This window comes from Mesoplodon mirus, assembly GCF_964341445.2.
Source record: "Mesoplodon mirus genome assembly, chromosome: 3".
Classification (NCBI taxonomy): Eukaryota; Metazoa; Chordata; class Mammalia; order Artiodactyla; family Ziphiidae; genus Mesoplodon; species Mesoplodon mirus.
Window position 1 is genome coordinate 23554255 of NC_138978.1, and position 18939 is coordinate 23573193.

Consider the following 18939-nt stretch of genomic DNA (forward strand, 5'->3'; position numbering starts at 1 on the left):
TGGGTCAGGAATTCAAGAGCAGCTCTTTATTAACTTATGAGGTCAATACTATTGTCATGTGGTTCCAGCTCAGTGTCTCTAATGAGGTTGTAGTGAAGATGTTGGCTGGGGGTACAGTTCAGTTTATCTTGAGGCTTGACTGGAGCTGGAGGATCCACTTCCAAGATGGCTCATTCACATGGTTGGCAAGTTTGTGGAAGGTGTCAATTCCCCAGCAATTGTATCCCTCCACAGGGCTGCTTGAGCATCCTCGTAGCATGGTGTCTGGATTCCCCCGCAGAGATGGCTTCCCCCGCAGAGAGATTGACCTAAAAGAGCAAGACAGAAGTTGCCGTCAGCAAAGCCCATTAACAATTCCCAGGAAATACAAATAGAATCTGGGTAATAAAATAGTGTCTAACGTTTTTCTTCCCCCTTTGTGTTTAGTCTAGTTTCACTTGCTCATAGGGTACTGCATGCAGAGGCCTTTCACCTGGCACTTCAGACCAAAGCTCCTAGTGCAAAATGGCTGCGCCCAACACTTCAGCTCGATGGGCTCGAAGCGTTGCACACGACACTGCAATTCAAGATGGTAGTGGTGGGCCATGTGCAGGGGTGCTGCACCCAGCACTGTGATCTGGACCTGTGAGCAGCACAGCTGCACCTCTTCCACAAGAGCTCTGCCCCTACTCCCTGTGGACAAGAACCCTGTAAAGCAGCCCTGCTAATGGCCTTTTGAGGAGAGCGTGTGCTCTACAACATGAGTTCACACCTCTCCATTCCTCGATTAAAGAATAAAGCTTTCATTTGCTTCTGAACCAAACTCAGTCTTAGAACTCGGTCTCGTTCTATTGGCTTGAACTACATTGGGGCTGAACGACCCTTGTTAGAGACCAACTTGGGAGGGTCAGTAACAAAATTTTGGCATCCAGGATGGGGCACACCGTGCCCTTTTAACCTGCACTTATCCACAAGGCTCTGAACTTGCCCTGGCTCCAGCAAGAGGATGGCGGAGGCTTTGGGAGGTTCACCTGAGAATGATTCACTCTGATCTTTGAGTTCACTCTGACAGGCTTCAGTCAAATTCAGTGTAACTCTGCCCAGCACACTGATACCGGGTGTGGTGCACACACAGCACAGCACTGAGTCATCTGGACTGCGCCCCCTTGAGGGGATCACACTGTGGCATCACTGGGGATTGGAGACTGAAACTCATGCATGTCTGCCCACTGCCTCTGACTGGTTTTTTCTCCGTACCAGACACCCGGGGAACGTGGGGACCTGTGGACCAGGGGGAGCTACAGCAGTCTTCCCACTGTCTCGCCAGTAGTGCTCCTCTTGACCCCTGTACAAGGCAGTGTGGCCGCACCAGGGCTTTTTGTTCTCCTCGTCGACCTCCAGGGGTCAACAGTAGCATTCTCCATAGTCATTTCAGTTTGGTAAAGGAAAGTGGCCAGCCCTGTGAGCCAAGAGGTGAGACTGGGAAAAGGCCCAGGTAATGAGGATGCCTGATAAAATGGAACAAGGACGCTCAATCCAAGTTCAGGAAAAGGCTGCAGGGACACCTGAGTGCAAAAGGATCCCAAAGTAGGTACGTGAGTGGTAACTTGACCTCTTCTGGTCAGTGCTAGTTTCTTTGAAGTGGGCTGGGGAGCCCTATGAACCGCTCGCCAAAGATAACAGAGCTATAGAGGAAGAAAAGTCAGAGGATAAAAGGGCCCAGAGTCAAGCCCACCTACTGGCTATTACCCTCCAATGTCAACTGGTCAGTACAGGAATCTGGACTAACTCCCCACAGAGACTCTCAACTCCAGTAAGTGACCCCTGGCCCCTACCAAGGGGGCTATCTCAAGCCAAGGAAACTAGGACCCAATCAGTGCACCATATGTAAAAAAGAGGGACCCTGGAAGAGAGAATGTCCTTGCCACCCCTGAAGGGGGGCAGAAATGGCAGATTCTGGCCACTACCCTCGAAGGCAGATGGTCCAAATAGATGAAGAAAGACAGGCCAGGGGGCTCCTAAGCTGGCGTTGCAATTGACCCCCGAGGAGCCCTGCTGACACTGCACATGGGGGGAAAGCCTATTGAAGTCTTAATTGACACTTACTCGGTTCTGAACCCCAAATCAGGCAAAACTGGTCACAAGACTTGTAAAATGATGGGGGTAAAATGTAAAACGGTTCAGGGAAGGCCCAAGAATGGGCATTTATAAAGCCATTAGAATGTAAATTGGATGAACACATGCTCACCCACCATTCTTTCCTGTATGTCCCCAAATGCCCTATACCCTTGCTAGGAAGAGATATTTTACACAAATAGTGGGCTACTATCCACTTAATGGGAGGCAAATTGGAGACTGGTATTCCCTTAGACAAAGGGCACAAGATGATAATGTTAATGGCTGACGACAAACCTCCCTGGAGAAAACAATAATTGTCCAGCATTTGTGTCTCAAGTGATGAAGGGGATAACGGGTGCCTTGGGCATAAAATGGACCTTGCACTCAGCCTGGAGGCCCTAATCACCAGGGAAAGTAGAGAGATCCAATCAAACCTTGGAATGGGCCTTAGTCAAGCTATGTCAGGAAACCTAAGAAAATTGGGTTAAGTTGCTGTTGATTGCCCTGCTCTGCATTCAGTTAGCCCCAAGAGATAAGTTTAAAGTTAAGTGCATTTGAACTCATGTCTGGTGGACCCATTCCCAAGCCTGAGAGAAGGGACACCTTAGCCCCCATGAAATGGAACAACCCAAGTATGCCCTCCAGGTAGGAGAAACCATGAAAGTTGTCAACGAATAAGGTAACCAGGTGCTTCCTGCACCCACTGACCTGGCCCTACACTCCTTCCAGACAGGAGACTGGGTGAACCTAAAAACCTGGAAAACCGGCAGCACACAAGATACCCTGGTAATTGCTGCCATCGTGCTGTGTCTTCTTTGCCCACCCCCCCCCCCGCAGACACATTTACCCCAGTGCTTGCAAAATGAGGGCCCTATACTTCCAATTTATACTTCCCGTTGTGGGAATTAAAACGTCCTCCCCACTGTCGCCCCATATGGCAAAAAACTTTCTTCTATAACATGATCAGAGATATTCAGGAAGGACGGAACTTCACTGATTGTTGGATCTGTGTCACGTCCAACCTGAAACAGGAAAGGACCGTCAGACATATTTAAGAGGAACCCCAATAACCAAGGAGGAGGCATTAAATAGCACCCTCTTCCCAGCAGGTGGTAAACTGTTAACAAGTTGAAGTCGTAGCTGGTCCCAGCTGTGACACTTAGGGGTCAAGAGCACCAACAATTATGTGACTCAGGCAGTCCAACGAGGGAAAACTGTCGAGTTTGGTACCTGGGTGCCGTAATAGGACCCTGGATATACTTACATGGATGAAAAAACAGAGCACTGACCCTTCAAAGATTCAAACCAATGACACAGGACTGGTGCACTTACGAAGAGGATACATGTTCTTGGGTAAGCCCCCCAACTCAACGTGGGGTTGGGCGTCTCAATGCTTAGAGGGGATATGTCACCATAAGAACTGTGGGACCAGATCCAGGGCTTCCCTGGTGGCGCAGTGGTTGAGAATCCGCCTGCCGACGCAGGGGACGCCGGTTCGTGCCCCGGTCTGGGAAGATTCCACATGCCGCGGAGCGGCTGGGCCCATGAGCCATGGCCGCTGAGCCTGCGCGTCCGGAGCCTGTGCTCCGCAACGGGAGAGGCCACAACAGTGAAAGGCCCACGTACCGCAAAAAAAAAAAAAAAGAACTGTGGGACCAGATCCAAACTTTAAGTTTACAGTCGGGGGACTTCCCTGACGGTCCAGTGGTTAAGACTTCGCGTTCCAACGCAGGGGGGTGTGGGTTCAATCCCTGGTCGGGGAGCTAAGATCCCACATGCCTCATGGCCAAAAAAACAAAACATAAAAAAACAGAAGCAATATTGTAACAAATTCAATAAAGACTTTAAATATAGTCCCCATCAAAAACATATTAAAATAAAAGTTTACAATCAGACCATTACCCATAGGAAGAAGCCACGACATTCCAGAAGAGTCACAGGACTACTAATTGCAGAAGTCACTGCACACATAAGGGTGCTTAGTGATCCTGGCCAGGGGAACCATATATAACGCTGTCAACATAAAAAACATAACAGCCACAGTACAACAGTGGCCAACAAGACTGGACTCCAACTTATTAGAAAAAATTTGACATGTGAAGCAGGACAAACCCTTAAACCCCATACAGAAATCTGTTGGTTCACTGGCTGGTATGGTCCTAGATAACAGAATTGCCCTAGATTATCTGTTAGCTGACCAGGGAGGGGTCTGAGCACTGACCAATAGGTCAAGTTGCTTTCATGTTAATGCAAGTGGCCTGATTGAAGAAAGTGCACACAGGCTACTAGAAAAAGCAACTTGGCAGACAGGCCAGGCAGCCTCATCTGGCCCGACAAATATGCAGCGGGTGAAACAGGCCCTCCCCAGTGTCCCTTGGTTTCTACCTTTCCTGGGCCCCTTAATAATAACCTTTGTCCTCTTGCTGATATTTGAACCATGTATCTCAAATTGTCTGGTGTCCTTTGTCTCCAAAAGGTCAGAATCTATAAAACTTCCAATGGTGGTCGCTCAGGGACGTGAACAGCCGGGCTAAGGCCTGGTGACAATCTAAAGGCAGCTGAGGAGAAATTCTGCTCCTCTCCCACGGTTATGATGACGCCCAAACTCAGCAGGAAGCAGTTGCAGAAGACAGACCTCTTTGCCCCTCAGCGCCCCTCAAGAAAGAGGAGCAGGACAGAAGACAGAGGAGGGATTTGTTACCAGCAAAGCCCATGAACAATTCCTGGGGAATAAAAATAGAATCTGGGTAATAAAATAAAGTCTAACTGTTTTTTTCCTTTGTGCTTAGTGTAGTTTCACTTGCTCACAGGGTGCCGCGTGCAGAGGCCTTGCACTCGACATTTCAGACCAGAGTTCCTAGTGGGAAATGGCTGTGCTGACACATCAGCTCTGCAGGGCCATGTGCAGAAGTGCTGCGCACGACATTACAATTCAAGATGGTGGCGGCAGACTGTGTGCAGAGACACTGTGCCCGGCACTGCGATCTGGAGCCTGAGCAGCACAGCTGCCCCGGACCACAAGAACTCCACCCCCACCCCTGCTGACAAGAACCCTATAGAGCAGCCCAGCCCACAGCCTTTGCGGGAGCTCCCACCTCTCCATTCTTTGATCAAAAAGTAAAGCTTGGGCTTCCCTGGTGGCGCAGTGGTTGAGAATCCGCCTGCCAATGCAAGGGGCACGGGTTCGAGCCCTGGTCCGGGAAGATCCCACATGCCGCGGAGCAACTAAGCCTGTGCATCACAACTACTGAACCTGAGCTCTAGAGCCCACATGCCACAACTACTGAAGCCCGCACGCCTAGAGCCCGTGCTCGGCAACAAGAGAAGCCACCGCAATGACAAGCCTGCGCACTACAACGAAGACTAGCCCCCCACCACCACAACTAGAGAACGCCCGCGTGCAGCAATGAAGACCCAATGCAGCCAAAAATAAATCAATAAAATAAATAAATTTATTTTAAAAAAAGAGGAGTAAAGCGTTCCATTGCTTCTGAACCAAACTTGGTCTCATTCTATTGGCTTGAACAACACCAGGCAGAAAGACCCATGTTGGGGACCAACTTGGGAGGGTCCGTAAAAAGTAGCAATGTCTTTGATGAGCTAGACTCAGACATCTCACACTATCATTTCCGCTGTATTCTATTGGTCACACAGATCAACCCAGCACAATGGTGGGGGGACCACACAAGGATATGAGTACCAGGAGGCAAGAATTACCGAGGACCATCTTGGAGGCTGGTTATCACAGTCTGTTCTAAGTGTTTTATAGCTATTAATTAATCTATTAATTCATGAAGTCGATACTGTTATCATCCCCATTTTACAGATAAGGAAATTGAGTCACAGAGAGATTAGGCCTAAGGTTACATGTCTAGGAAATAGTCTGGGGCAATTGTTATGAACTTAATGTTTGTGTCTCCCTGAAACCCATATGTTGAAGCTCTAACCCCCAATGTGATGGTATTTGGAGATGAAGCCTTTGGAAGGTAATTAGGGTTAGATAAGGTCATGAGTTGGGGTCCTAGTCCAATGGGACTAGTGCCCTTAGAGACAGGAGAGCCTGCTTCCCCTCTCTCTTCATGCACACACATGAGGAAAGGCCGGGTGAGCACACAGAAATGTGGCAGCCATCTACAAGCCAAGGAAAGAGGCCTCGGAATGAAACCTACCTTGCCAGCACCTTGATCTTGGACTTCCCAGCCTCCAGAACTATGAGATATAAATTTCTATTGTTTTAAGCCACCCAGCCTGTGGTATTTTGTTATGGCACCTCAGACCAAGATAGGACTTGAACTCACCGAGTTCAGGATTTGAACTTAGAGGGTTGGGGCTGCTTAGCCCTTGCTCTTAAAACTTCTCTCCCTCTACTGCCCCATTAACCCTGGCCCTGACTCACCCTGACCCCCGCCTGGCCCCTGGGCTATTCGAGAGACTCTCTTCACTGATAGAGAGGCCAGGGCGGCACTGGGAAGACCCGGAAAGGGGCTGGAGGAAGCTCATGGCAAACTCAAGGCCCAGGGCTCAATGCTGACACTGATGTTCCAGTGCTTGTACCCCAGAGAGTCTTGGGGGCCAGCTCCCCACCCCACCCGGCCTGCTGCTCTCCACCCCCACCAGCTTGAACCTGGGGTTTGCCACACACACCCTCAGATGATCTAGGTCATAAACAGTAAGCAGGCGGAAAACAAACTATATTTAAACCTGCAGTTGCTCCATAAACAAAGATTAAGAAACAAGTGACCATTGGGAGAAAACAGAAGAAACCCACGTGTCGATAGCCATAATATATTAACGTTCTAAAAACAAGCAAAGGCTATAAAAAGGCAACTTACAAAAGAATAAATGCCAATGCCCCTTCCCCAAAACCAAAACCAAACAAAACAAGGCACTGGTCCTCACTAATTTTAAAAATCTCATTAAAACCACAATAAAACCTGATTTTTCCTCTATCAGGTTGACAAAAATTAAAGATTAATAGTATCCAAGGTTGGTGAAGGTGTAGGGCAATGGATCCTGCCACTACTCTTGACCTTGGGGGAGGGGGTGCAATTTGACAAAATCAAAATGTGATATATTTATACATGTGACTCAGCAGTTGTATTCTGAGGAATCTATTTTATCAAAAAACTAGAAAGATGATGACAGAAAGATATACATACTTAGCTAGATAGGTATAGATAGATATTCAGATCTATAAATCTATTTGCATACAAGGATGTTTTCTGCAATATTGTTTGTAGTAGCAAAACCTTGGAAACAACCCCAGTGTCCATCAACAGAACAAATAAAGAAATTGTTGTGATCGCATAGTAAATAGTATACAGCAATGAGAATGAACAAATATTACCACATGTAAAGACATAGATGAATCTCATAAAGAATGGTGAACAAAAGGGTATATACTGTCTGATTCTATCTTCACAAGGTTCAAAACAGCCCAAACTAATCTAAGCTTCTAAAAGTCAGGATAGGGGCTTCCATGGTGGTACAGTGGTTAAGAATCCTCCTGCCAATGCAGGGGACACGGGTTCGAGACCTGGCCCGGGAAAATCACACATGCTGTGGAGCAACTAAGCCCATGCACCACAATTACTGAGCCTGTGCTCTAGAGCCCACGAGCCACAACTACTGAGCCCATGCACCACAACTACTGAAGCCCGCACACCTATAGCCCGTGCTCTGCAACAAGAGAAGCCACCGCAATGAGAAGCCCTCACAACGCAAAGAAGGGTAGCCCCTGCTCACTGCAACTAGAGAAAGCTTGCACGCAGCGACGAAGACCCAACACAGCCAAAAATAAATAAATAAAATTAAAAAAAAAAGTCAAGATAGTGTTATCCTCAGTGGGGGGGCTGGAAGGGGACAGAAACCAGGCTCCAGGAATACTGGTAGTGATCTTGTCTCTGACCTGAGTGTAGGTTATGCAGGTACACTATTTTATGAAAATGCCTTGAACTGTACACTTATGGATTGTGCCCTTTTCAGAATGTATATTTACTTAAAGAAAAAGTTTCCTAAAAAATAAAGCAAAAGCATACCCCAATAAGCATTCCAACTGTCTATGGAATAAAAATCATATATACGTAAATATTCATCCAATTAAAAAAATGACATTGAGCTTTCTATATGGAATACTAACATGAAAAGATGTCAGTGATATATTATTAGGCACAAACAGAAAAATATATGTAATCTGATTTTTTCTGTTAAAAATAATATGTATGTATGTGTAAATAAACTTATATATCAAAAATGTTGTACAGGCATCGAAAATGGCTGAACAGAAATCCTTACTGTTAAAAAGTTACTGTTCCTATGGATTAAAATTCAAGGAGCTGGGGCTCCTTACTGAGGCCTCTAACCGGGTCCAGGAGGAAATCTGAGCTACAGCTGAGTGAGCTGGGCTCTCCCCTCTGTCAGAGCTCAGCCCTGGTCAGGAGGCCTGAGGGGACTTAGGATCAGGGTTTCTGGAAACACTGTGAGACCCCAGAACAGCCAGGTCAAGGCCTGAGGAGTGCATTTTAAGGCCCCTCTGGGCAGAAGGAGGGTAGGAGAACTAGCTCTGCCCACATGGGCCCCAGTGGTGGTAGGAAAGGGGGGAAATGGAAGGGGTCACAGCCCTACCCCGGGACCCCACTTAATCAACACAGCCCTGTGAGGTATGTATGACTGTCTTCATTTCTAGATCAGGATGCCAAGGTTAAGGATCTTGTCCAAGGTCACACAGGTAGTAAATAGAACAGCTGGGCCTTGAACCCAAATCAGTCTGAACCTCAAGAAGGGGCTCTGGGACAGATCTTCCAAAATGAAAATAAATAAGGAAACACAAGCTTTAAATGATACATTAAACAAGATGGACTTAATTGATATTTATAGGACATTCCATCCAAAAACAACAGAATACACATTTTTCTCAAGTGCTCATGGAACATTCTCCAGGATAGATCACATCTTGGGTCACAAATCAAGTCTTGGTAAATTTAAGAAAATTGAAATTGTATCAAGTATCTTTTCTGACCACAATGCTATGAGACTAGATATCAATTACAGGAAAAGAGCTGTAAAAAATACAAACACATGGAGGCTAAACAATACACTACTTAATAACGAAGTGATAACTGAAGAAATCAAAGAGGAAATTAAAAAATACCTAGAAACAAATGACAATGGAGACACGACGACCCAAAACCTATGGGATGCAGCAAAAGCAGTTCTAAGAGGGAAGTTTATAGCAATACAATCCCACCTTAAGAAACAGGAAACATCTCGAATAAACAACCTAACCTTGCACCTAAAGCAATTAGAGAAAGGAGAACAAAAACATCCCAAAGTTAACAGAAGGAAAGAAATCATAAAAATCAGATCAGAAATAAATGAAAAAGAAATGAAGGAAACGATAGCAAAGATCAATAAAACTAAAAGCTGGTTCTTTGAGAAGATAAACAAAATTGATAAACCATTAGCCAGACTCATCAAGAAAAGAAGGGAGAAGACTCAAATCAATAGAATTAGAAATGAAAAAGGAGAAGTAACAACTGACACTGCAGAAATACAAAAGATCATGAGAGATTACTATAAGCAACTCTATGCCCATAAAATGGACAACCTGGAAGAGATGGACAAATTCTTAGAAATGCACAACCTGCCAAGACTGACTCAGGAAGAAATAGAAAATATGAATAGACCAATCACAAGCACTGAAATTGAAACTGTGATTAAAAATCTTCCATCAAACAAAAGCCCAGGACCAGATGGCTTCACAGGCGAATTCTATCAAACATTTAGAGAAGAGCTAACACCCATCCTTCTCAAACTCTTCCAAACAATATCAGAGGAAGGAACACTCCCAAACTCATTCTACGAGGCCACCATCACCTTGATACCAAAACCAGGCAAGGATGTCACAAAGAAAGAAAACTACAGGCCAATATCACTGATGAACATAGATGCAAAAATCCTCAACAAAATACTAGCAAACAGAATCCAACAGCACATTAAAAGGATCATACACCATGATCAAGTGGGGTTTATTCCAGGAATGCAAGGATTCTTCAATAAACGCAAATCAATCAATGTGATACACCATATTAACAAGTTGAAGGAGAAAAACCATATGATCATCTCAATAGATGCAGAGAAAGCTTTCGACAAAATTCAACACCCATTTATGATAAAAGCCCTGCAGAAAGTAGGCATAGAGGGAACTTTCCTCAACATAATAAAGGCCATATATGACAAACCCACAGCCAGCATTGTCCTCAATGGTGAAAAACTGAAACCATTTCCACTAAGATCAGGAACAAGACAAGGCTGCCCACTCTCACCACTCTTATTCAACATAGTTTTGGAAGTTTTAGCCACAGCAATCAGAGAAGAAAAGGAAATAAAAGGAATCCAAATTGGAAAAGAAGAAGTAAAGCTGTCACTGTTTGCAGATGACATGATACTATACATAGAGAATCCTAAAGATGCTACCAAAAAACTACTAGAGCTAATCAATGAATTTGGTAAAGTAGCAGGATACAAAATTAATGTACAGAAATCTCTGGCATTCCTGTACACTAATGATGAAAAATCTGAAAATGAAATCAAGAAAACACTCCCATTTACCATTGCAACAAAAAGAATAAAATATCTAGGAATAAACCTACCTAAGGAGACAAAAGACCTGTTTGCAGAAAATTATAAGACACTGATGAAAGAAATTAAAGATGATACAAATAGATGGAGAGATATACCATGCTCCTGGATTGGAAGAATCAATATTGTGAAAATGACTCTACTACCCAAAGCAATCTACAGATTCAATGCAATCCCTATCAAACTACCACTGGCATTTTTCACAGAACTAGAACAAAAAATTTCAAAATTTGTTTGGAAAAACAAAAGACCCCGAATAGCCAAAGCAATCTTGAGAACGAAAAACGGAGCTGGAGGAATCAGGCTCCCTGACTTCAGACTATACTACAAAGCTACAGTAATCAAGACAGTGTGGTACTGGCATAAAAACAGAAAGATAGATCAGTGGATCAGGATAGAAAGCCCAGAGATAAACCCACGCACATATGGCCAACTTATCTTTGATAAAGGAGGCAGGAATGTACAGTGGAGAAAGGACAGCCTCTTCAATAAGTGGTGCTGGGAAAACTGGACAGGGACATGTAAAAGTTTGAGATTAGATCATTCCCTAACACCATACACAAAAATAAGCTCAAAATGGATTAAAGACTTAAATGTAAGGCCAGAAACTATCAAACTCTTAGAGGAAAACATAGGTAGAACACTCTATGACATAAATCACAGCAAGATCCTTTTGGACCCACCTCCTAGAGAAATGGAAATAAAAACAAAGATAAACACATGGGACCTAATGAAAGTTAAAAGCTTTTGCACAGCAAAGGAAACCATAAACAAGACCAAAAGACAACCCTCAGAATGGGAGAAAATATTTGCAAATGAAGCAACTGACAAAGGATTAATCTCCAAAATTTATAAACAGCTCATGCAGCTCAATAGCAAAAAAACAAACAACCCAATCCAAAAATGGGCAGAAGACTTAAATAGGCATTTCTCCAAAGAAGATATACAGACTGCCAACAAACACATGAAAGAATGCTCAACATCATTAATCATTAGAGAAATGCAAATCAAAACTACAATGAGATATCATCTCACACCAGTCAGAATGGCCATCATCAAGAAATCTAGAAACAATAAATGCTGGAGAGGGTGTGGAGAAAAGGGAACACTCTTGCACTGCTGGTGGGAATGTGAATTGGTACAGCCACTATGGAGAACAGTGTGGAGGTTCCTTAAAAAACTAAAAATAGAACTACCATATGACCCAGCAATCCCACTACTAGGCATATACCCTGAGAAAACCATAATTCCAAAAGAGACATGTACCAAAATGTTCATTGCAGCTCTATTCACAATAGCCCGGAGCTGGAAACAACCTAAGTGTCCATCATCGGATGAATGGATAAAGAAGATGTGGCACATATATACAATGGAATATTACTCAGCCATAAAAAGAAACGAAACTGAGCTATTTGTAATGAGGTGGATAGACCTAGAGTCTGTCATACAGAGTGAAGTAAATCAGAAAGAGAAAGACAAATACCGTATGCTAACACATATATACGGAATTTAAAAAAAAAAAATGTCATGAAGGACCTAGGGGTAAAACGGGAATAAAGACACAGACCTACTTGAGAATGGACTTGAGGATATGGGGAGGGGGAAGGGTAAGCTGTGACAAAGCGAAAGAGAGGCATGGACATATATACACTACCAAACGTAAGGTAGATAGATAGTGGGAAGCAGCCGCAGAGCAAAGGGAGATCAGCTCGGTGCTTTGTGACCGCCTGGAGGGGTGGGATGGGGAGGGTGGGAGGGAGGGAGATGCATGAGGGAAGGGATGTGGGAACAGATGTATATGTATGACTGATTCACTTTGTTATAAAGCAGAAACTAATAAAAAAAAAAAAAGAAAAAAAAAAAAAAAGAAGGGGCTCTGCACTAGACTGGGGAGGGAGGGGGCAAAGACAGCAGGGACGAGCTGGCTGCCCTTGGCAAAGACTCAAAAACCCACCCTATAGTTCTTTGCAGGGCTCAGAGCCTTGGGAGCCCCCAGCTTACCAGGAATCACAAAAGTAGGTTCTGCCCAGTGTCTGCAGCCATGCCACCCCTCTGAGGTCAGGGCTCAACCACTAAATCTGGCCCCAGGGGCCACTCTGTAACTCAGCACTGACACCTCTGCTGGCAGCCCCGAGGTTAGTACCATCCAACATAGATCCCAGGAGGGAGAGCCTAGTCAGTCCACTGCACCTCTGCACACAGCCACCCCCAAGCCCCCAACTCCCTCTCCACCCCCTCACTTCCTCTTCTGCTGCCCCTGCCCCAGCCCTGGGTTCTGAGTCACTCAGGCTCTTAGAAAGAAACAAAGTGTTGGGCCATGGGGACTAGAACAGCCTGGGTCCTGGATTCAAGTCCCTGAAGTTTGAGCCAGATGTGACCTGGCTGGTTGTCCTAAACAGCTTAAGACAAGCTAATTTTCTCATTGTTGGGTACAAGGTGGGGGTAGTCATTAGCGGTTGAGAGCCTACTATGTACCAGTTTTATTCAGTCCTTACAACTGTGAGAAGTAGGTATTAGTGCCTCCAATTTACAGATAAAGAAACTGAGGCTCAGAAGGGAGGTAACTTGCCCAAGGTCACCCATAGCTTGGACTGGAACCAAGGAAGACCTAGATTTTGAGCCTGGCTCTGCTACTTACTGGCTGTGTGGTCTTGGGCAAGTTACTTTACCTCTCTGAGCCTCAGTTCCCTCATCTATAAAGATGATATTAAATTAATATCCAACTTATTAAATTATTTGAGGATTAAAAAAGGTAATATTAAAACTCTTAGCATGATATCTGGTACAGAGAAGGTCCTCAGTCAATGTTATTATCACAATGTTATATATAATTCAATTATCTGACCAAGGGCTTCCCTGGTGGCGCAGTGGTTGAGAGTCTGCCTGCTGATGCAGGGGACACGGGTTTGTGCCCCGGTCTGGGAAGATCCCACATGCTGCGGAGCGGCTGGGCCCGTGAGCCATGGCCGCTGAGCCTGTGCGTCCGGAGCCTGTGCTCCACAACGGGAGAGGCCACGGCAGTGAGAGGCCCGCGTACCGCAAAATATAAATAAATAAATGAATGAATGAATGAATGAATGAATGAATGAATGAATGAATAGTCTGACCAATGAGAAGGTTCACTCCCTAGGAGCAGTGGGGCTAGGGAAGGTTTTTAAACTTCCCAGATCAATCTAGGAGGTCTTCCTGAGAGAAGCAGCATTCCTGTCCCATTTTTAATTTGAGACCACGAGTTCACTGTGTGTGCGTGTGCGTGCACGCGCACGTGCATGTGTGTGTGTGGTTGTGCTGGGGCGGGTGCAGGGGTTATTTGGGAGAAGGTGGCACAGCTGGGGTAGGGAGCGTTGCCTCAGTCTGCTGTGGAGGGGTCAGGTCAAGTCTAAACATGGGCAGGACTCCAGGCCTTGTTCTTGGAGGATGTCTCAACAGCCTGCTATGGCACCTTGGATAACAAACAGGTTGTCACCCTTCGAACCCCAAGTGAACTTGATAAATCCTGGCAAAGTTGAGAAGAAGCCCAGCTATAAATACTCCATGACTCAGGCCCAGTGTCCTGTTGAAAGGGCTGCTTGTGTTTATGGTTCTGTTGCTCTGTGGAGACATTCCAGTTCAGGGAGGAAGGTCTGGGCCACCCTGAGGTCTCAGAGCACCCAGTTCACTCTGCTGGGGCAAGTTTGTGGTCTGGAGCCAAGCCCACCAATGCCTGGCTTAGTATCCAGTCCATTATGAGACTCTGGGAAAATCTCTCATCTCACCAGGTCTCCTGTTATCCAGGAAATGAAACATGTTGGCTCCCCCTGCTTTTGCAGATAGGCTATGAGGCAGGATGGCCTAATGGTTGGGCACACAGGATTGTTTTCTTTGGGGTTTTTTGGTGCTGGAAAAACATGGGCTCAAGGTCCAATTTCACGCCTTAATTAGCGATGTGATTTTTTTTTTTTTTTTTTTTGCGGTACGCGGGCCTCTCACTGTTGTGGCCTCTCCCGTTGCGGAGCACAGACTCTGGACGCGCAGGCTCAGTGGCCATGGCTCACAGGCCCAGCCGCTCCGCGGCACGTGGGATCCTCCCAGACCGGGGCACGAACCCGCATCCCCTGCATCGGCAGGCGGACTCCCAACCACTGCGCCACCAGGGAAGCCCGTTAGCGATGTGATTTTAAACCAGTCACTTCACTTTTCTGAATCTCAGTTTCCTGAACTATAAAATGGGGATAATAATGGAAATTCTTTTGCGGGATTGTCATGAGGATGAGAAGAGAGTATATAAGGCACTTGGCACAGTAACCAGCATGTAGTAAACATCCAGTTAATGATAGGTATTAAGATTACAAATTAAGCAGTTTAAAATACTTTGATAAAGGAGTACTTCGGCATTTGGTTCTTCCAAATGCCGAATGGCAACAGTCTGGGAGAGTATAGAGAACTGGAAGCACAGTTGGAGATGGGGAGCTGGTTGGGGAAGACACATGACTTTGGGGTGACTGCTCTGTGAGGTCAACCAGTGGACAGAAGGAAAAATACAGCTGAACTCAGAAGAAAGATCAGCCTGGGATGGAAGGAAAATGTCCTTTGCTCAAGACTGTCTGAAATGACTTCTGAATTTACAATCCCCAAAAGACCTTCTTCTACCTGGCTTTGAATGCCCTCTCTGAAGCACCCATCTCAGGGCCTTTGCACGTGTGGTGTGCTCTGCCTAAAATAGTCTCTTCCCTTTCTCAACTGAGATCTTACCTTTCCAAAGAGGCCTTCATTAGCCACTCTATTTAAATAGGTCCCCATCCCATTACCCCTGGATTTAGCACCTGTTCTTTCCTTAAATGTATCACAATCTGTAATTGTTTTACTCAATTTCCTTGTCAATTAACGTCACCACCTCCATCCAATTAAGTATCTGTTGCATGAGTACAGGGATTGGATGGGCTTGTTCACTGATATATTCACAATTCCTGGCATATAGTAGGAGCCTAGCAAACATTTGTGGAATGAGTGAAAGATCCAGCCCTCCCTATCTCTTAATATGCCCCCTTTTCTGATTCGCCACTCCTTTGAGACTGCTCTCCCGTATTTCACCATCATATCTCCCTCATTCTCCCCTCCTATGTGCCTTCACTTGGAGTGCCCTCACTCCTCTGCCCGTTCAAACCCTGCCCAAGGCTTGGCTCCCACGGGACCTCCTCTGGGAAGTCCACTCACCCCTGGACCCAGTGCCCCTGTGAAGTAAACAACACATACACCTGTGCATGATGTCCCTACTCCAAGCACCGCTACTTGTATGTGATCTTGAGCAAGTCACTTTCGGGTGACTCTGGGGCCCATTTGCCCCACTTAAGTCTATCCTTGGGATTGTATCTAAGGGAAATAATTTAAAAGCAGAGAAAAGCCATAAATGCCCAAAGGTATACTTTGAAACATTATTTAAAGTAGAATAAAAATTTTAAACAACAATAATGTTAAATCTTACAGTAATAAAAGCTACTGTTTAGTGAGTGTTTGAACAGGCCAGGCATTGAGAAGGGCATTAAGAGCTGCAGTTGAGAGTGCAGGTTCCAGAGCCTCAGCCTCACCACTTACTCTCTGTGATCTTGAACCAGTGACTTTACCTCTTTGAGCCTCAGTTTCCTCATCTGTAAAATGGAGGTGATAAAGATTCCTACTCCTAGGGCTTCTGTTGTTATTGTTGTTAAGCAAAATTTTATTGACTATAATCCAAATACAGAAAAATATACAAATAAATGTGCAGCTCAGTGAATTTTCACAAAATAAGCACGGGTGTGTAACCAGCAAATAGGGCGGCTTTGAGGATTACATGAGCCAACACCTGGAAAATACTTAGAGCACTGGTAATGGTTGGCTAATGTTACTTGCTCTGTATTTCATGGGCATAGTGCTAAGTGCTTTATGTGCATTATTTTATTCAGTCCTCACAGTAACTCTATGAGGTAGGCACTAATATTATCCTCATTTCAAATAAGGAAACCTAGATTCAGAGAAGTTAAATATACTGGCCAATGTCACAAAGTTAGTAAATGACAGAGGTAAGAGAGGAACCCAAGTCTTTTGCCAAGACCTTCCTCCCAAACCCCTTGATACACTGATTCCCCAAGACAGTGATTACAGTATCAACTAATAAGTTAAAAAAAAAAAGGGAAATCAATGACCGACTAGAAAAACTAGAAAAACTCTGGTTTTCTGAATTCTTGAGTCAATTAAATAAATATTTATTGAATAGCTACTATGTACCAGGCACTGTTGTAGGCACTGGAGATACAGAGCAAGCAATATAAATTCCTTGTGGAATTTATATTCTGGTGGGAGAAGACAGACACAGAAATAAATAAAGAATTTCTGATAGTAATAAATGCTATCGGGCTTCCCTGGTGATCCAGTGGTTAAGAATTCTCCTGCCAATGCAGGGGACATGGGTTCAAGCCCTGGTCCGGGAAGATCCCACATGCCGCGGAGCAACTAAGCCCGTGCGCCACAACTACTGAAGCCCATGCACCTAGAGCTGGTGCTCCGCAACAAGAGAAGCAGCGCAGTGAGAGAAGCCTGCGCACCGCAACAAAGAGTAGCCCCCGCTCGCCGCAACTAGAGAAAGCTAGTGCATAGCAACGAAGACCCAAAGCAGCCAAAAATTAATTAATTAATTAATTAAATGTATAAAAATAAATGCTATCGAGAAAATAAAACAGGATAATGGGATGGAGAGAGACTTGCAATCGGGGGGACTCTTTTAGATAAGATGTTCAAGTAAGGCCCCCCAAGGAGGGGACCTGAATGGTATGGAGGAGCCAGCCTCACGGCAACCTGGGGGAAGCCCACTCCAGAGTAGCCATGAACTTGGCATGCTTGAGGAACAGATAGAATATAATGCAACCATTCTAAAATATCATTTTTAAAACTAAAACCTGGAAACAAGTAAAATAAAAAAGTACAAGATACCCTAAGATGCTATCTTTTCCCAACATCTGCTAGATAGACAAAATTCTCAGAAAAGTGAAATGGTGTGATGAATTGGATGGTTTTTAAATTTTTTCCTTTTCAGAAAATATCCGCTGTTGTCATATTATGGTTTCCATACTTTTGTTAAAGTCAAGAAAAAAAGGAGAATTCCAGGAATCTCATACAGACCAAATAAGATAGTTCTCTGGTTACCTGTGAAGGTTATGCAAGTGAGTTGGACGTATCATCTTTGAGTACAAGCTGTGCAGTCTCCACCAGTCACACTCCCTCTCTGGGCCACAATACAGAGCATGCAGCATGCCACATTGCCTGGTGCACCTGCCAAAAGTGAGGTCCCTCATAGATGAAAGCACTGGCAAAGTCAAGCCTTTCTGCTATTCATGTGACACATAATTAAAAGAATACATTTTTTAGGGCTTCCCTGGTGGCACAGCGGTTGAGAGTCCGCCTGCCGATGCAGGGGACACGGGTTCGTGCCCCGGTCCAGGAAGATCCCACATGCTGCGGAGTGGCTGGGCCCGTGAGCCATGGCTGCTGAGCCTGCGCGTCCGGAGCCTGTGCTTCGCAACGGGAGAGGCCACAACGAGAGGCCCACATACCGCAAAAAAAAAAAAAAAAGAATACATTTTTTAATAACAGGAAAAAAACATATAGAATCATTAATAAAAATCAGTCAGAAGAACGAGACAACAAGCCACAGACGGGGAGAAAATATTTGCAAAAGACATTTGACAAAGAACTGTTATCCAGGGGACTTGCCTGGTGGGCCAGCGGTTAAGAATCTGCCTTCCAATGCAGGGAACGCAGGTTCGATCCCTGGTCAGGAAACTAAGATCCCACATGCCGTGGAGCAACTAAACCTGTGCACCACAACTAGAGAGCCTGCGTACCACAACTACTGGTCCCCCATGCCGCAACTAAGACCCGACATAGCCACATAAATAAATAAATAAATAAATATTAAAAGAAAAAGAGAAGTTAACATATACAAAGAAGTCTTAAAACTCAACAATAAGAAAATTAACAACCCTATTAAAACATGGGCAAAAGATCTGACCAGCTCACTAAAGAAGATACATAGATGGCCAATAAGCATATGAAAAGACATACAACATAATATGTCATTAAGGAACTGCCAATTAAAACAACAAGATACCATTACACACCCATTAGAATGGCCAGACCCAAAACACTGACCACACCAAATGCTCGTGAGGATGTGAAGCAACAGGAGCTCTC